The sequence below is a fragment of the Athene cunicularia genome, assembly GCF_003259725.1.
Source record: "Athene cunicularia isolate RWA chromosome 7 unlocalized genomic scaffold, athCun1 chr7_part2, whole genome shotgun sequence".
NCBI classification, from domain to species: Eukaryota; Metazoa; Chordata; class Aves; order Strigiformes; family Strigidae; genus Athene; species Athene cunicularia.
The window spans coordinates 3,730,390-3,747,753 of record NW_020799108.1 but is presented as its reverse complement, the minus strand read 5'-3'; the positions used below and the strand labels follow the sequence as shown (position 1 = coordinate 3,747,753).

The window sequence follows — 17,364 nt, the reverse complement described above, 5'->3', positions numbered from 1 at the left end:
AGACAGCCCCCCCTCACTTTTAAAAAAATATTACTATTATTATTTTCTAAGATTATGATTCAAGGATACACAGCCATTTCTACAGTTGAATCCAGGTGGTTAGGCAGATTTGATAGGCAGCAGGTATAGTGAAATATTACAAGACACTCTGGGTGCAGTGTAGTGAGTTGAAGAGCCGGGCTACCAGAGAAATCTCCTGTGAAGAGTGGAATTCTGTCTCTGCTGAAATATGTCAAAACTGCTGCTGATTTTAATGAGGTCAACCCTTGGGTTGTAAAGGGACTTGAATAAATACCTTGTGTAATTCTTTTCTTGTTCCAGTGACGTTTCTCATAGGCATTTAGGTGCAGGTGTCATGATACTGATTGTTTTATTTTTTTTCAGAACTGAGAAAATAAGTGAATTTATCTGAGTCTGTGTGGTCTTTGCAAGAGCAAATTCTGAGGCAGATGTCCCTGCTAGTCTTTGGAGGCTTTGTAGGAGAGAGAGGAACCTTATAAAAAGCAAGATAGACATGGCATTTTGTTCCATCTGGAATCTGAGTGTGTTACATCAAGGAAGCTTCAAGAACTGCAGTTGCTATAGTGATGCTTGCAGTGATGTTTTTCAGTACTTATTTTCTTTGAACACATATAAAAAGCGAAGCTTAAGAAAATAAAAATTGACAGCCTCAGACTTATTTAGCTTTAAATGGTGGCTTGTGTAGAATCTTTTAAATCAATTTATGCATATCAAGAAAATGGTATAAAATGAAAAGAATGTCTGTTCTGTTCATCCTACTGCCAAGAGTAAGTTTTGCTTTTTAATAGACAAAATTCTTGATTCTTTTAAGATACTGCTTGTGCCAGTGTAAGATTAGTGTTAGTTCAGCAGAAGGTGATGGGGGTGTGTTTGAGTAGATCCCTTTAAGATTCAGTTGTTAGTAATGCTTTATAAACAGACACTACTGTGAGGAGCTTATGTCTGATTTTAGATTAAAACACAGCAAGACACTGCATGTTGCACTTATTCCATTTCCTCCCCTGTTCCATTGCAACTGGTCTTGGTTGGGAAGGCCATCAGCTCTGCTGAAGAGGAGCAGAGAGACCTCCACAGTGTTTCTCAGCTTCTGCCCTGACATCATCTCTGACTCTTAACACTGCTATTTGGCACTTGACTGGAATTTAACAACTTTAGTACAATTCAAGTAAAGTGTAAATGGTTACATGTGTTTACTAGAAGTTACAGAAGTGAGAAATGTGGATTAGATCTGGTGATGGGACAAGCTCTGGCAGATATGGGAGTGTTGTGCTTGCCAGACTGCTATGCTGGTATTTAAGTAGGAGGCACTTTTAAGTAATCTTTCTTTTGGCTGTAAAATCTCTCATGTCTAATAAGCACCTTTTCTTTCCATTCTGCTGTCTCTCACCTCTACCCAGCATGCTTTCATTGAACTCTTAAGAAATTAGCATCCATGAAGTCTTTACTTTTCTGTCAGATTTGATTGAAAATAGCAAGCAAGCAGTGTTTTATGATGGGCAGGAGAGGACAGAGCCTAAAAAAAGAACTTTTGCTCTCTTACCATTTCATGTCTCTGAGTTACAAAGAAGACCTGGTCAAGGAGGGAACAAACCAATATGGGAGAAACCTCCACTGCTGTCATTCTGACTGCAGCGCTGTGCCTGTTGGTGAATGCGTATAGGTCTGAGCTCTTACTGTTCTGTTTGTGGGTTTGGTAAGTGGGCTCACCAGGGGTCACCAACAGGGGCCTTCCACAGTGGGTGCTCATGCCAGTCACATTAGTGTAGCCCTGAGAGGTCTCTAGAATGTTCTCACCTTCCTTCTCCCTAATTCTGGAGTTGCACAAGTGTTAGCCCATGAAATGACAAAACTATTTCCCCTGAATAGGGACTTTGATAAGCACTTTGTAGTAATAGACAACATGACAGTAGCTAAGACACTTTTGTCCTTTCTTATTTTAATATTTTTGATACATTTTTGGATGAAGGCATGAGCTGGTTCCTGTCTTAGTTTATTTGTAGTCAGAATAAAGACACAGTGTAATGACTCAGGGCAAAAAAAGCCAAAGTGTGAAGGTCAGGTCACAAGCTGAAGAATGCCAAAGATAGTCACAATGCAGCCGCGTAGTGTGTCAGCTTAATGCATGGGGGATGGGGGGGTGGGGGGTGTTGGTGCTTTTTTAATGGTTAAAAAAGGGGAGACTCATTTCTTCATTGTGGATTTAACATTGTGGTAGAAATTAATTTCAGCACAAGCTTGGATTAAAAGAAGAGTGGAACTTCGTGACTTGGCAGCTGCTCGTAGGAATTGTGCTGTATGTACAGAGAGTGACCTAGAAAAGGTGTATTGGTGCTTATGGGAGAAACTGGCATCTGCTATCAAATGCATCTTGGGGGGCGCAGGCAAGAAATAAGCAGATTAAAAAACTCAGGGAGAGACTGAATGCTGTAGGACTTCAAAAGGTGAGATGAGAAATATAGTGAAGTTAAGCATTAAGGGGGGGAAATAGCAAGACAGAGAACCTTACGGCTTGAAGGGTGTGAAAGGGACATTAAAGGGAGCACAATATTGAACTCTGTGCTGGGGAAAACCTACCTCTGGTTTTAAATGTTGTGGGACAGATTCTGCACTCACTGTTTCAGTAGCCTTTAAAGTCCAAATACTACTATTAGAATGGTGGTATTTTATGAGTAAGCTCTTCAGTGTATTCAGAGATTACTGAATTTCATCATACTTGTCTGTAATTTTCAGTTGCAAGTTAGTAATTCTGTAAAGCCTGTGAACTGTCACGTCTTGTTAACATTCTTCTGTAATATTGAAAATACCCCCAAACTTGATTTTCGTATAGAAAAAAGCAATTATTTTTGTTGAGAACTTTTATTTACATTTTTCCTTTGCTTCCTTATTTGGCTTTGTATTGAATTGAAAGAGCTTCAGCTGAAGGGAATGGTGGCTTTCTGCTGAAAGACTTCTGTAGTTTATGTACTCATTCACTGGATAGAGAAAGCTTAGTCATGACTGAATTAAATTCCTCTTTTTTTCATCCATGGAGTGCTCCTTTCCCTCCGTGACTGGTGGTCCACTGGCTTGCTGTCACTGATGGGAGCAGTTGCACATTTCCTCTGTTGGACTCTCTTAATTTTCCTTTGCTATTACCCTACAAATATAACCTTGGCCTGGATTTCTTTTTTCTTGTTTTGAGTTCTGTTCTCCTCTTCACGGAGAAGAGACTTAATGTATCTGCCAACATTTTCATTATTTTACTTCTAATTTTGCATCGATACCCGTGTTGTACATCATTATGGTCCAGTGTTCTCAGAGAGCATTTACATCATACTAATTAGAGAGGGGGAAAGGATTAATGGAGCTGAGCATGAGCTGCTTTTTTTTCCTCTATGAAATTCAACTGATTCTGTTGTTGGGAGCTTCTTTAATTTCTCTTTAGTGTTTTCTGGTCCCTGAATAATAGTGACTGGGTAATGTTAAAACCCACATCAATCAAAGTATTTCCTGTTTTGTCATCCTCATTGTCCTCAGTGACGTGCAATATGATTTAGAAAAAATAAGATGAAATGGAAAATACAGCTTTTAAAAACAAAGCCAAAGGTGGTGTGTGTGAACTTGTGTGTAGACCCTCTTAGCAATCTTAACTTGTGTGGATGGATAGGGAGAAGGATTTCAACATCTTTTATATAAGAGTGAAAAAAGCTTGCAAACCTGAGAGGTTTACCTTTCAGTATTGTGGGATACAGACAGCAAGCAAGATTTGGAGAGTAACCACATGGTAAACAATCTGAGGATAAAACTGTGGTAAGCTTATTTTTCTTTTAACTACTCTGCCTTGTTCAGACAGAGAATTTAAAAACTGTGAATGGCAGTTGTTTTAGCTCCTGCAGAGGATGTTCGAAGACCTTTAAATCCCCAGAAGGTGAGGAAGAGAAGACAAACTAGAGAAGCAGCAAGTAGGGGAGGAATAATCTATCTAATCTAAACGCTTTCTGGAAAGCCATGCTTTGAATAACTGGTGGATATTTATACTTCTGTAGCTACCCCTAGGCAGTGAGTCCTCTCCTGACTGGCTGTGCAATTCTGACTTTGGCTTTTTCTTCTGAGATACAGAGGTCATATCAAGAGCTAGGAACTGCTATCAAGATGATCCTGTTTTTCTCCCTGTACAGGAATCCTAGGATTCAATACATAATTCCAAATGACATACACTGAGTCGGTGTTAGTCAAAGAAAACCATATGGAGCAAAAAAATGCCATGTCCATACTTCTGATAACAAGATACAGCTCCACTCTGGTAAAATTACTATTTTTACCAACTACCAGAGAGATGAACTCACTTGGTCGCTAGTCTTGGGTTTCCTTCAGTGTCATCTGAAAGGAATAGTTTTACCAGATGAATGAATCACTACTGTAATTTCCTTCCACTTCTGAATTTTTTTCATAGTTAATAAATCTTGAACTTCCTTTATAGTTGTATCAAGTTGGAGTGATGCAGACATTCTTCTATTACCAGTAGTGCAACTCATAAAGATGTTGGAAGAACATGATGCTGAAGTGTTAGTAAGATGTTAGCAGAAAACTAAAGACTTTTCCTGTTTTTTGGTAAGCAAAGCTGTAAACACTTCGGTATCTTGTTAAATGCTGGGTTCCATTGCTTTCCTGTTTGCTAGTAGCTCAGTGTCCAGTCAGAATAATAATTCTTTCTCATAGCCTTAAGGAGGAAAGTGTTTGGGTATAACAAATTATTTGAAAACTCTTTAATTAAACAAAGACACTGTATTTATTGAGGACTATTGGAAGTTTGTATTTTGCTAATTATTCTCCGTGTGAACTGGAAAGTTGTTTGTAAACATTTTGAAGATAAACCTGTAACTTCCAAATTGTTTGAGTTTTTTCTTGCCATGATTTTATCCTAGCATCTGATAAGACATGAATTTTGGCAGTAAGGTTTGGGGAGACTGAAAAGTCAAGCATTCACTGCACAGCATCCTCAGCTCTAAATGGCAGCATTTTGTAATTTTCTTCGTTTGGTCAGGTTTTACTGTAAATGTAATTCATAACGGAAGATTTTCTAAACCAGCATGCAATTTAAGTTCCATAAGTTATATTTTTCTGTGTAATAAATAAAATGGTGAGTTAGTATCATATTATCCTGCTATGCTTTTCTCTCTGGCAGCAATGGAGTATTCCTCAAAGTGCTTTCCAAGCAAGCTAGCTGCCTACAGTCTGTGATAATCAGCTGTAATGGCACATAGGCAGCTGGTTTGCTAATCCTTTGATTGCAGTATTAGTTCATCTCAGAGATTCTGAAAACCTGTCTGATCCTGTAAATGTATTTAGTGAATATTGTAGAATAAATTAATTCTTGCCCTAAGACCCTAAAACACATATTCAGGTTATGAGTTGTGTATTTTCACTGTGCTTCTGGGTTTTTCCCTTTTTTGATAGTTGTTTATGTTAGAAGAAAAAGAAGTTCTAAAACTGCTTCACAGAAAAGTTGCACTTAATTTAACATTGGAAGGATTTGTATTTTAATCACCAGAAATTGTTCTTATCTGGCTTATCACCATGTCAAGTAATTCCGGCTCAGATCAGGATCTTTTACTTAGAGATTGCAAATAAGATTTCCATTATACAAATCTATTAAAAAGAATGGGAAACCCACTTTGTATGTATGTATGGCTTATTTAAAATCCATTATTCTGTACAAGACTGTATTTTTGATAAAGAACCATAACTTTAATAATGCATGTGCAAACAGGAGTGTTTTACCATGTTATACTTTAATTTTTATAAAATCGAGTCAGTTTACTAGAAAACAAGTACATGAAATAATAAATCTGATCTGAATTTCTTTAAAGCTGCTAATTAAATGTTAACTGCAAGTTATATTGCTTTCTACTGTTTCTAGTTCAAATTAAAGAGAAAAACTTACTTTAGTCTGTTCGATAATTATAACATTCTTAGTAGTGCCTGACACAGTGCTTGTTCATGTGTTTTTTTTTTCTAGAGACATCTAAACCAATAGTTGTTCAGTGTCCCTATAATAAATTATATACCACTTTGAGTAAACTCCAAAAAGGTAAAAATGTAGAGGAAGAAAGCTCTTTACTGGTAAATTCTGCTATTGTGAGGCCTCTACATTTTTTTTCTGTTAGATGAGATTTGTCCTTGTTCATTCCTTATTAGTCCTGATGCCAAGATGCTATTTGTGCTTATTTCCTGCCCTTTAAGCATGTCTGATTCAGAACAAGTACGAACTCTCAAAAACATGGACTGAAGCGCTCATTGTATCTGTGTCTGTGGTAGAGAGCTGCCAGTGTGCATGGGGAAGCCCCTGTGCAGTCTGGCTCTGTGTTCACCCCTGGAACACGCTGGTTGGTGGGTTAGGCTCACTAGTGATCCAAAGAACCTGATGTTTTCTGCTCACACTGCCTGTTGTGTCTTGTGAGGTGTTTTAACTTGTGCTACCTGTGGTGTGTATATATATAGGGTGAGGAGTTAGGATGGTCTTTCAAGCATAATTGTAGTCATCATCCTCAGATGTGTAATGCAAAATGTTAAGCAAGTTGATGACAGTCTTTCCTTTGAGTGTCTATATTTTGGGAGTGTCCTTTTCCATGTTTCCTATCATTAGCATCAACAAAGATCATTAAAAACAATCTTCTACTGTTTAAAATGATTTTTTGTTTGTTTGTTTGTTTGTTTTTGTTTCCTTGTCCCCAGAAGTTTTCCTTTGGTGTGATGTACTGTACCTCAGTACGTGGAAGCCAGTCTTTGAAACAAAAGTGTGTTCAATGATCTGGGCATGTCTGCATGTACAACCATACCCTTTTTAACCAGAAGTTAATGAAGGTCTTGTCTTGACTAGACTGATTTTTCTTACTATACAAAGTTTCTAAAAGTTAGCCTGTATCACCACCTTTGCTGGTAAAGTTGTTATTGGTACAACAAAGATTTAAATGGGAAAGAATAAATGCATAAAGAAAATGTATTAATTGATTTAAAATAGTGTAGTGCTGTGCCCATACATTTCTAACAATTTACTGTAACACCAAGAAATATATGAACAGTGACCTCCCTTCAATGGGCTGATAACTCTGAAGTCTCCAGAAGCAAAAGTCAATATCTGGTTTTGCCCAGTTCAGCAAACACCCATAAATACCTTTAGCTCACAATTCTTTCCATACCTTCTCTCAGTTAAGGAACACGTAGTCGGGGTGTTTGAAGTAGGTCCCAAGTTCCTGCGGCAGCCCACAGTCTCTTATTAGTCCTTGATAATACTCCATCCTCTGTGTGAATTGGCTTTCCCCTTGCATTGGCTGAATTAAGGTGCCTAGGGAGCTGCCATGTTGACCATGCTCTTCACTCAAGGTGACGATGGTTTGTGGGATATTCTGTGGCATACCATTAAATGCCTTGAAGATAAAAACTTGAGATGTTTTTGAACTTAAACATAAATTCTTTGAAGAATTTTGAAAAGATGAGCGGCTTGATACCCTCATAAAGCATGTCAGAGTAGAAGCTAGTTTCTGCTTTTTGCTCCTCGTCATTTTTTTCAGAGTTTAAGATTTCAGAGCCAAATAGATTATGCTTCTGTAGTCATTTAAAAGATAATGTCTCTTACCGAGGGTAAAATATGATTACAGTTTTGGAACTCAGTTTCCTTGTAGCTTCAGATCCTTGTAGATTCAGATCAACATTTGCCAGTTTTCAAATGTTTCAGCACACACCAGTAGTGTAAGCTCTCTAAAAATGGTTATAGGAAGAATTTTTGTAATATACTGTAAGAGACAAACTGTATGGCTTCTATCTTTCTCCAAATTTAAATTACTGAACAGTTTTCAGTAAAATGTTTTAGTAATATATGCAGTAGAAATGACATCCCTGCTTGTTAGAAAAGTGAGTATATTACATGTATTACAGGAATATCCAGTAACAGACACTTTTTCAAGGGAATCTAAAGTAGACTACAATAATAGATTTTGCTTTGGAAAGTTTCTTACATCTGAGTTTGGGGGAGAAATACTACATCATTAGTTTGCTTTACTGTTGCTTTTTCTGGAGTTTCCTGTGTTATTCCAGGCAGATGCTTCACTTTGACAGCCCAGATAAACAAAAGCCAGACACTCATACCCAGAAGAAAATCCCAGAACTCCAGTCTAGAGCAAAGATAAAGAATTTGGGCTTTTCCAGTTCTGTGAATAGACACTGGCCACTGGAAAAGATTATGTGTGACTAAGGCTGTCATGATTTCTGTTCTGACATAATTGCTAAACAGTAACATGGATGTACTTATTTTTCTCTGCATGGAGACATAATCATTTAGGAAGTGAATAATATTTAAAAAAATTAATTGGAAAAATGCTGGGATTGTTTAAATCCTGTAATATACATATTCGTGTATATGTATATGTAATCTCTTAGAAGATTAAACGTAGGCTGGGATTTTTCCAGGAGACCTGGAAATGTTGGATGTCCAAAATCCAGTCAAGTCAGTGAAAGCCAGCTACTTACTTCCCTATGTTTTTCCAGAAATATCGGCTTAAATGACCTTTAGCTTGAGTTGGAGTAATACTTAAATAAAATGGAAGGTATACATTAAAGCTGTCTTACAAAATACTTTTTGTTGAAAAAGTGTAATTTTCTTTTGCCCAACATCATGAGTCTGTGAGTAGATTCTTTCTGAGTTGATTCAACTATGTGTAAATACTGGAATTCCTGTTTGCTCATGGGGTAAAATAAACAATCGTTTCATCTTGAGAGAAGAAGACGGTGCAAACCAGACAATGTGACTTGAAGCCACAGAGATCCTTTCTGCCATGTGAACTGCCACAGAAAATTATAATCTTCAACTTTATTAAAATTGTGGAAGCTCTAAGATTATTGGAAAACCCAAGCATTTAGAATCAAGACTCCCTTAAGTGACACAGTTTGTGGGCAGTAAGCTCAGGTATTTCTGCATAAAATCTGGCAGTTTTGGGACTACATAATTTGTCAGCTGCTAGCAATAAATCTCTGCTATCCTGTTGCTCTCCTGCATGGCTCTTGCTTAAGCTGGGTGCTTCTAAAATAACACTTTATTTTGATAGTAAATCTGGGGGAAAGGAGAACAAGGCCTTCGCTAAAGAATCTGATTTGACTGTTTGTTTTTTGGCCACTCCATACCTGTATATTTACATTAATTTCAATTCATGAAATTCCTGGATGCATCTGGGCAGAGGCATTATAACACTGGCGGGCTACAAGGGGGGTATGTGTTGGTGGCCCTCTGGCAGTGAGGCTGGGCTAAGAGGGTCAGCACACGCCACAGTGGTGCAAGACAGCAGTGCCTGGGTGGGAAATGGTGTGAACCTTTTGCACAACATGCAAGATACAACACAGCTGCCACACGATCTAGTTCTGTTTTATTCATTTAGTACTACCAGACCACTCGTACTTCAGAATGAAGCTAAAACACCAACATACCCAAGTACTGCTGAAGAATGCACAACAGGAAAAGATTGGCGTGTCTGTCACTGTTGGCAGGGTTTATCAGCAGACAACACTGTTAGAATGGGAATAGGGAGAGAAAAGAGATTTAAAATTTGCATGCTGCTTTAAAAGTTAGATTGAGAAGGAAAGACTGAAGTATATTCATGTACAGGAAAAAAGACACTTGAATTTTCTAGCCCCATGCTATTTTGATGAAAAAGGGTCTTGTAATGAACATAAATGCTTTAGTCATCTGCATATGCAGTCACTTAATCACTTTGAAATGAGTATCAGTACTAACAATCATGTTAGTTTTGGCACTAGTTCTCAATCAAAGCCTGGCTTTGTGTAATTGCCAGCATTTGAAACTGTGATGTTATACAGCAAAAGCAGACAAAACCAAAATAATTTTCATCAGTGAAGGCTAAGGACATGCAGTACTGTGAACAGATTATTCCAGATTTTAACACTGAGTATAAACTGTAAGAGGTTTATTGCCAAAATATATTTTGCAGTGTATCTTGAGGTACATACTATGTCCTGTAAAATATAGGGGGAGCTTTAATAATTGTGATGTTTATTTTCTCTCTTATTGTTAGAAGAAGAGGAAAGCTTATGATCATAGATGTAAGTTTCTGAAGCATTTTTCTTTACTTTCTTACTTCCCTTCTGGAAGTTCTTACTATATTCTTTTGTACTTTTCTATTTCCATTCTTTTGTAGTCGTGTCTTTATTAACATAGTGGTTGCCCTCGTGGAGCCCACCTGGAGGACTTCCAGCATAGAAGTTCTCTGTAAAGCAATAGGCTGTGCTGTCTGCCCAACCAAGCTCTCCCTGGCTGTGTTGCACTGTGCTGCTCCTGACCTCTTGCTCAAAAAGTCCCCGGGCCATTTCTGCTTGGTTTAGACCTTCATGCTCTCATGCCCAATCCTTAAGCAGTCAATTTATTTCTTTTCCTGACCAGTCAGTGCAAATCCCTGCTGTGCAGTTGGTCAAACACGTTACAAAGCAGAGTACTGGAAGTGTGAATATATGGAAGATTACGGTTGCTTTAGCTTTTTTCCTTTCACTCTAAGTTAGTATTAAGGATGGTGTGTCTGCAGAAGAATGACTTCTTTCAAAAGACGTCTGCTTCTGATATATTTTTGTAGAAGTGTATACACATTTAGAAATATTTGTAATTAAAACCTCTGATGAGAAAAAGATGAAAAAAATGGCAGTAGAGTGCTTGCTAAGTGATGATTTCTTCAAGATTCCGTTTCTCTGTACATTGTGCCAGAATTCAGCTATCAGCAGTTGAAAGGATTTACCCAAAGGAGCCTCCTGATGTACATTACTTTAATCGCCTTCCTTTTAATAGTTTGCATTATGAAGGCACGTGCTATCTCATAACCCTGCCTCAAGGGCGATGATGTTTCCCTGTATTGTGTAAATAAAAGAACTCCCTAGAAAGCTGACAAGGCCAGAAGAAAACAGGTTTTTTGTCTATGGCTGTTCTGATGAAAATCTCACTAATTCAAAGGACAAGTTACAAAAAAACCCCTTGGTCTTTTCAAAAAATGTGTTGCAGCTTAATGAGGTTCCCGGTTGAATATATGGTGGCCTGTGTTTAAAGAAATCCCATTACAGGAAAACAAATGCTCAGAAACGTTTTTCGTTTTTTGTCTTTTTTCAAGCCTTCACCTATGTGGTCATGAAGGCACTTGGACATAATTACCAACATAGTACCCGTGTATGTTGTCTGTGATGCTAGCAAGTCTGTTCTTGTAGGTTACATGCAAATTAGTCTTCTGAATGTTATCTTGGATTCTTAGTTGTGTCTGTTGTATCACAAAATGTAGTGCCTGGCATTAGTCGTAAAGTGGCAACTGTTTATTTATTTTTAATCCTTGCAATTAGAACATGGAGTAGAACAATTCTTTGTAGCATTTGAGTAGCTTTTGAGTCTTTTTTCCTTCCTTTCCCCCTCCCTTTGCACTTGATGCAAATTCCATGTACAGAATTGAATAGATGTAAGGTCAGGAAGTGTTGATTAAGTTGTAATGAACTGACTTCCTATGCTATTAATGAGAACATGACTCATGTTCTAAGGATTTGCAGTTGGGTTCCTGTAACTTCTGGTATTTCTGTTGTAATTGTTTTCATTAATTATGTTTTCCTAGAACACAAAATTATCATGAAAATATTAGTATATTAGAAGCAATAACAGTAAAAGCAACAAAATAAATAAACAAATATTAATTTGTTTAAACTCGTCCTAGTATGGATGAATTGTGTATTCATAGCACACAGGATTTCTGACACAGACAGTAGATTCACTCATCATTTTCTTTTCATCTTTGCTGTCCAGAAATATCTTTAGTGGGGAATGGAGGCAGATACTCAAATAGTAAACGTATCTCAGAGGTATTTTAGCAAATCACTACAAACATCCAGAATTCACATATGTGTGTGAATCACTTCTCTGTTCCTGAGCAGCTGCAAACAGCAATATAGTTAGAGGGAGAAAATATTGAAGACATCAGTATACTATTTTTCCTATAACAACTTGCTTTTTTTCAGCTTTTTTTTTGTTGACGGTAGAACTGATAAATGCTAAGACTCTAATTTTAATAATATCAAAAAGCTGTATGCCCAAAGGAAATTCCTGAAGCCCTTGAGGCTGTACAGTGGCATGGGGATTGAACTCCATGCCCTGCAGAGCACTGGCATTAAGAGTGAGCCACAGGATGGACTTGGGAAACTATGGGCAATTCCCAGTTCCTTTATGATTTCAGGAAAGTAATTTAATGTAGTCTGTTTCCCCATTCTCCTTTTGGAATGTGACAATCAACTTTCTCAATCTGCTTCACGTTAAGTCTGCTAATGCGCGTGTGGTGATCAGATGCCCCAGTAATGGCAGCCAAGCAGGAAAGCTAAGAACATTTAATGTTTCTTGGATTACTTCTTGAAGCACCCATACTCAATTCTAATGCCACTCATATTTTAAGCGTGTTTGTGAGACTGGACAGTAAAGTGTGTTTTTATATAAATGTAGGTGCAAAGTGGGCTGGAGAGCAACAGAACTCATTTTGAGGGTTATTTTCTGGTTTATGATAGGGAAGTGGAGAGCTTGCCCCGCTCTTGCTGGTTTTTCCCTTGGTAGGGCTTCTGGGAATGGTGCCGTCCCTTCTTGTCTTTGTTGGAAATCTCTGTTGGATAAGAGAACAGAAGTTTATGAGGTCATTTTACTAATTTTATTGAATCATTTTGACATTGTTTAGTACACAAGTTCAAGAGGAATTGAAAGTAAGCATTTCATTATAAATCCTTCATGATTTGTTGTTCAGGTTTTACTTTTTGTCCTTTTCAATGTCAGCCTATCTGCTGCTGCTACAGTTGTCTGTCGTAGCACATTTCTTAGTGGCATATGACATGTAAGCATTCAATTGTCATTTGTTTGTTTCAAAATCTCTCTCACAGTCCTGCATTAAAGGTGAATTAGAAAAGACCTGAATGTATAATGAGTTCTATGTGATGAACAAATATATTTTACTATGAAATTTACCTTATAAAGAGAATAAAATACCATAAGTCCTTCTCTTACATCTTATATATTGTGAAAGAAATAATAAATAGATGTTTTCCAGTTCTGGAAGTAGACTTTAATGTGACTTTCTCCTAGTCATAATTTCTGTATTTCTAAATTTTTTTTTTCCATTTCCTGATTTAATCAGATAATTGATTAAGTACAGTGAGTTCTCCAGAGCTGTCCCCCACCCTCCCGCCAAAACCTTTTGATTCAGTAGATTTATAATCTTTGGGGGAATACATGCATCTTTGGCAATTTTTTCTGTTTGTTGTGCTTTAGACCTAATGATGAAAGAGTTATTATAGACTTACACATTTATAGAGAAACTGCAATCCAAATTAATTTTAATGATTTTACTGTGTTTGATGCTTAACTTGTGCAGGACTAATGAGATGGATGACTTGAAAGGGCCTGTAAAAGAATTGAAGCAACATGATTCCTTTTAGTAAGGACAGGGCTCTGAAAGATTACTTCAGATGATGCAGCAGATGTCCTGTGAAACCTGTGCTTCCACTTACTTTGGTGTTAGGTCTAGGTTTTCTTTGTATGCTGTGACTTTTCATGTCTGGGCAATTATAATGTATAGCTTGATCTGTAAATGGCTTCTGAATTTTGCCAATTTGAGGATACACTGCTGGTACATTTCACTGCTTGGTGAAATCTGTAACGAAAGGAGCATCTGCTTGCAGGGGTTTGACCTTCCTTTTTCTGACATAGGTAGCAAATGAATATATCAAATGGGATCAGTTCAAGAGCCGCAGTCTTCATAGGATAAGTTGTTTTAATTGCTCGTTTAATAAAGATCCTAACATTAAGGTATTTCCTTGGATCTATTTGAAGACAAACAAGAGAATCCAATATTTCTAGTCTTATCCTAGAATTTTGCCTGCTTTGAAGACAAAAAATGTCAGGTAGCCCAGCTGAGGAATATTGTTTTTCTGCCTGGTCCCTCTGCACTGAGTAGTTTGAGACCTCTGTCCTGTGAAAATGACAGACCAGTTGAGGTTGGAGGGGACCTCAGGAGGTCATCTTGTCCAGCCCTCTGTGCAGAAGGGTCACCGAGAGCCGGTTGTCCAGGACCATGTCCAGATGACTTGCATATCTCCAAGGATGGAGTTTTGGGAGAAGCAGCTCTGGAATTGTCTCTAGCTAAGCTGCTGTGGAGAGAGTTAGTAGCTGCCCTTGTAATGTAATTGCAGGTGCAGAGCTCCTAAGGGACGGGTAGGTGTGTTTCAGCTCTGAATGCACCATGCATAGCTGGTGGCTCCCATGATGACTGAAAACTGACATAAAAGGTCAGCCATGAGGAACACATGTAAATCCAAATGAACAATGGTATTTTATCTTGAAAGGTAAGATTTCTGTTGAAATAGGTAAAGCTTAGAAGAGGTAGCTGGGCACTTCTGTGTGTTTTTGTAGTAGTATCTCCATTTCTTCCAGGGAAGGTTTAAGATGTACTCATCTAGGCTGGAGTTTGCTTTCAAGGCTTAACTTAGAAGTATTCCAGTACTGAAAGTTTTTAGAGCTGACTAGTTTTCACTGCCTGGAAGAAGGAAACCTTTCTGCCAGATTCCCAGAGCCAACATGTGCTGAAATCATGCAAAGAAATTGAAGCAGCTCATCTATTCTGTTGTTCTTCAAGATGGTTTCTGAACATCTGAATGCCCTATCCAATTTTCTTCGGTGTTACAGCTTCAACAATGAACCTACAGAGGCCATAGAGAAAAATAAAGTAGCTTTTGTTATGTGTCCCCTATTCTCCAGATGTTCCTTGCCATCAGGGAAGGGGCAGGGGTCAGCAGAGTATTGCAGTGGGTACTGCTCCCACAGGGGTTGTACTACTCTAAGTTAAAATCGAAGCAGGAATGTGCAGTGATCAGCATGAAAACTCTAGTTGTTGGGTGAGTAACCTTTACTTTTTGTGGGAAAAGTTTCCCACTGAGATCATCTGACATTAAATTGTAGCAAGTTAACTTGCATTTTTATTAGTTTGCTAGAAAACTGATAGTTTGCTAGCAGTGGATGTTGTACTTTTCATGCTTGCCCCTTCCTACCCTCTGCAGGTATTCTTACAGGGCAATGCAGTTTTTAAATCAAAAAAGCCTTTAGTAGCAACCGTTATTTTCTGTAGTGTATGGTTGGACAGCATCTAGCATGATGTTAACATGTTAAAAATTAACAACTTTTTTCAAGTATGTTCTGCATGTTCTTGCCTCTCAACCTTCATCTTAAGAGATTTATAGGAAGGTGAAGAGACCAGAAAACTAGGAAATTAAAGCTGTTTATGTCTCTGGAGTACAGACATATGATACATGGAACTGTATTTCGGAGTAGAAGGCAAAAACAAAAGGGTATTTTTCTTCTGTTAGTTCAGAGGTTAAAAGATAATTAAAAAAAAAAAACCCCAAAACTATTGAGGTATTATGAAAGTGGACCTTCTTAGAATGACTTTTTTTTTTTTTTTAACCAGAGGTTTTTTGATAAGTAAACCAAATCTGTGTGACTGTTTTATAAATTCTGTTCTTTCTGATTTATTTTTCACAATAAAGACAAATTATCAAAGGGCTTATCTTGCAGTCATTTGAGCATTCTGTAAACAACCAACATCTCAGATGACCTTACTCCCACTCAGCTATCACACACAACTGATTTTAAAACCTTCCTAGTGTCCCTAGGAGCAGATGTGTTGTATTTCACATATAATTCTGTCCCATTCTCTCTTGAAAATTATAGTTCCATGATCATTTTTTCCTCTTCTGATTTTCAAGAAGTTAGCTCCAGTTCTCTTATGGCAGTGGAGTACTGTCCTTTCATACATTGTTTCTTGGGCAGTCCCATGTCATGGAGCAGAGAATGCAGGACAGATGCTTCACGCCTGGCATACTCAGCTGTTCCTGAGAATAAAACTACTACGTGCAACTGGCAAGTACTGCTTGCAGCAGCATATGCTAGTGTTAATGTGTGACCTTTTTGCCCTCAGTAACTTGACTAACTACTCATTTGGAAAGAACAGAAATTAGATGTGAAATTCAGGTAACTGAGTTTCTGAGTATCAAGCTACAGCTTTATAATAAATGTATTTATCACATCAAAACTCTGCTTCCAAATGTAAAATGTTAATTGTACACAGACCAGTGTACAGAGAGGTGGGCAAGTAGCATGGTCTGCCTGCCAGCTTATTGGAGTGCATGGAGCTGCAAGTGATTGAATTACAGTGGCTTAAGAAGTTCCTGTCTCCTCAGCTGAGACTTTTACTGCCACTGAGCTGACACACGGCTCAACTTATCATAGACTCTGTACCAGGCCACTAAAAAATAAGCTACGTTGTGCTATTTTAACTACTGCTGCCACAGAATAAACTGGGAGTCACTGACAGACTGCTTTTCTCGATGGTGCGGCTATTTCTGGTTGTCTCAGTATAAGAGAATTATGAATTTTGACTTTCAATGAATGGTAACAGCCTTAGAAGTGAGACACATATCTGAGTCTCTTGGTTTGTCTTTCTATTACCCAATCATCTGTATTGGTGACACAATGAAGCAGCATTTTTGTAGTAAGTCTGCCTTGGTGAAACATGGTTTCTTTGGGGCCAGTGCTAAAGAATGATCAAATAAACAAATGCTCAGTGAGTAGATATTTTATATATATAAAGTACCTTTAAAAATTTACGATTACATATGCTATAATTTTACTTAAAGTTCAAAATCTGTTTTCTGAAAATACCAATCTATTCCACCTTCCATCTGTCTGCTACCAGTGCTTTTACAGGAGTTAAAGAACTGGATGAAATGTAGTCGTTGAGATACATAGTACAAGTTCTTACTGTGATTGGATGTTTGCTGAGCTGTAATACTGAATGATACTGAAGTGCCTTGTGATTGCACATCTAGCTTTCCATGCGTTTTATAAAATCATTCAAGTGATGAATGAAAATATTCTAAATATCATTCACTACAAATGTAGGATTTACTTATCTTGGACTTGAAGCTCTTCTGACTAATTTATTGTGTGAATGTGTTTACTTTTCCTAAAGAAAAGGTGACATCAGCATATCAGCATGGTTTAATCCTTTCATTGAGGTGATATAAACAGTAATATGGGTAAAACATATGAGTTCTTAAGGATGCTAAATATTTCAAGTACATTGATTAATTATTCTTGTAAATATCAGTATGCTTTTTGTGGGTGGTTTTGGTTTTGTTTTAACAAAAAATCCCATCAGTTTTTCAGGTGATCATGGGTATTTATTTTTGCACTCCCTATGTATGTTTTATAGTGTTCCTGCTGGCCATTCCACAGAGAGACTTCAC

The 17,364-nt window shown here is 37.6% G+C and overlaps 1 protein-coding gene across 4 annotated transcripts in view; it reads left to right on the top strand.

Annotated features, from left to right (window-relative positions):
• The window catches only part of BMPR2 (bone morphogenetic protein receptor type 2), a 114,827-nt gene that overhangs the window by 39,019 nt on the left and 58,444 nt on the right, over positions 1–17,364 (top strand). The gene's annotated exons all lie outside the window — the stretch shown is intronic.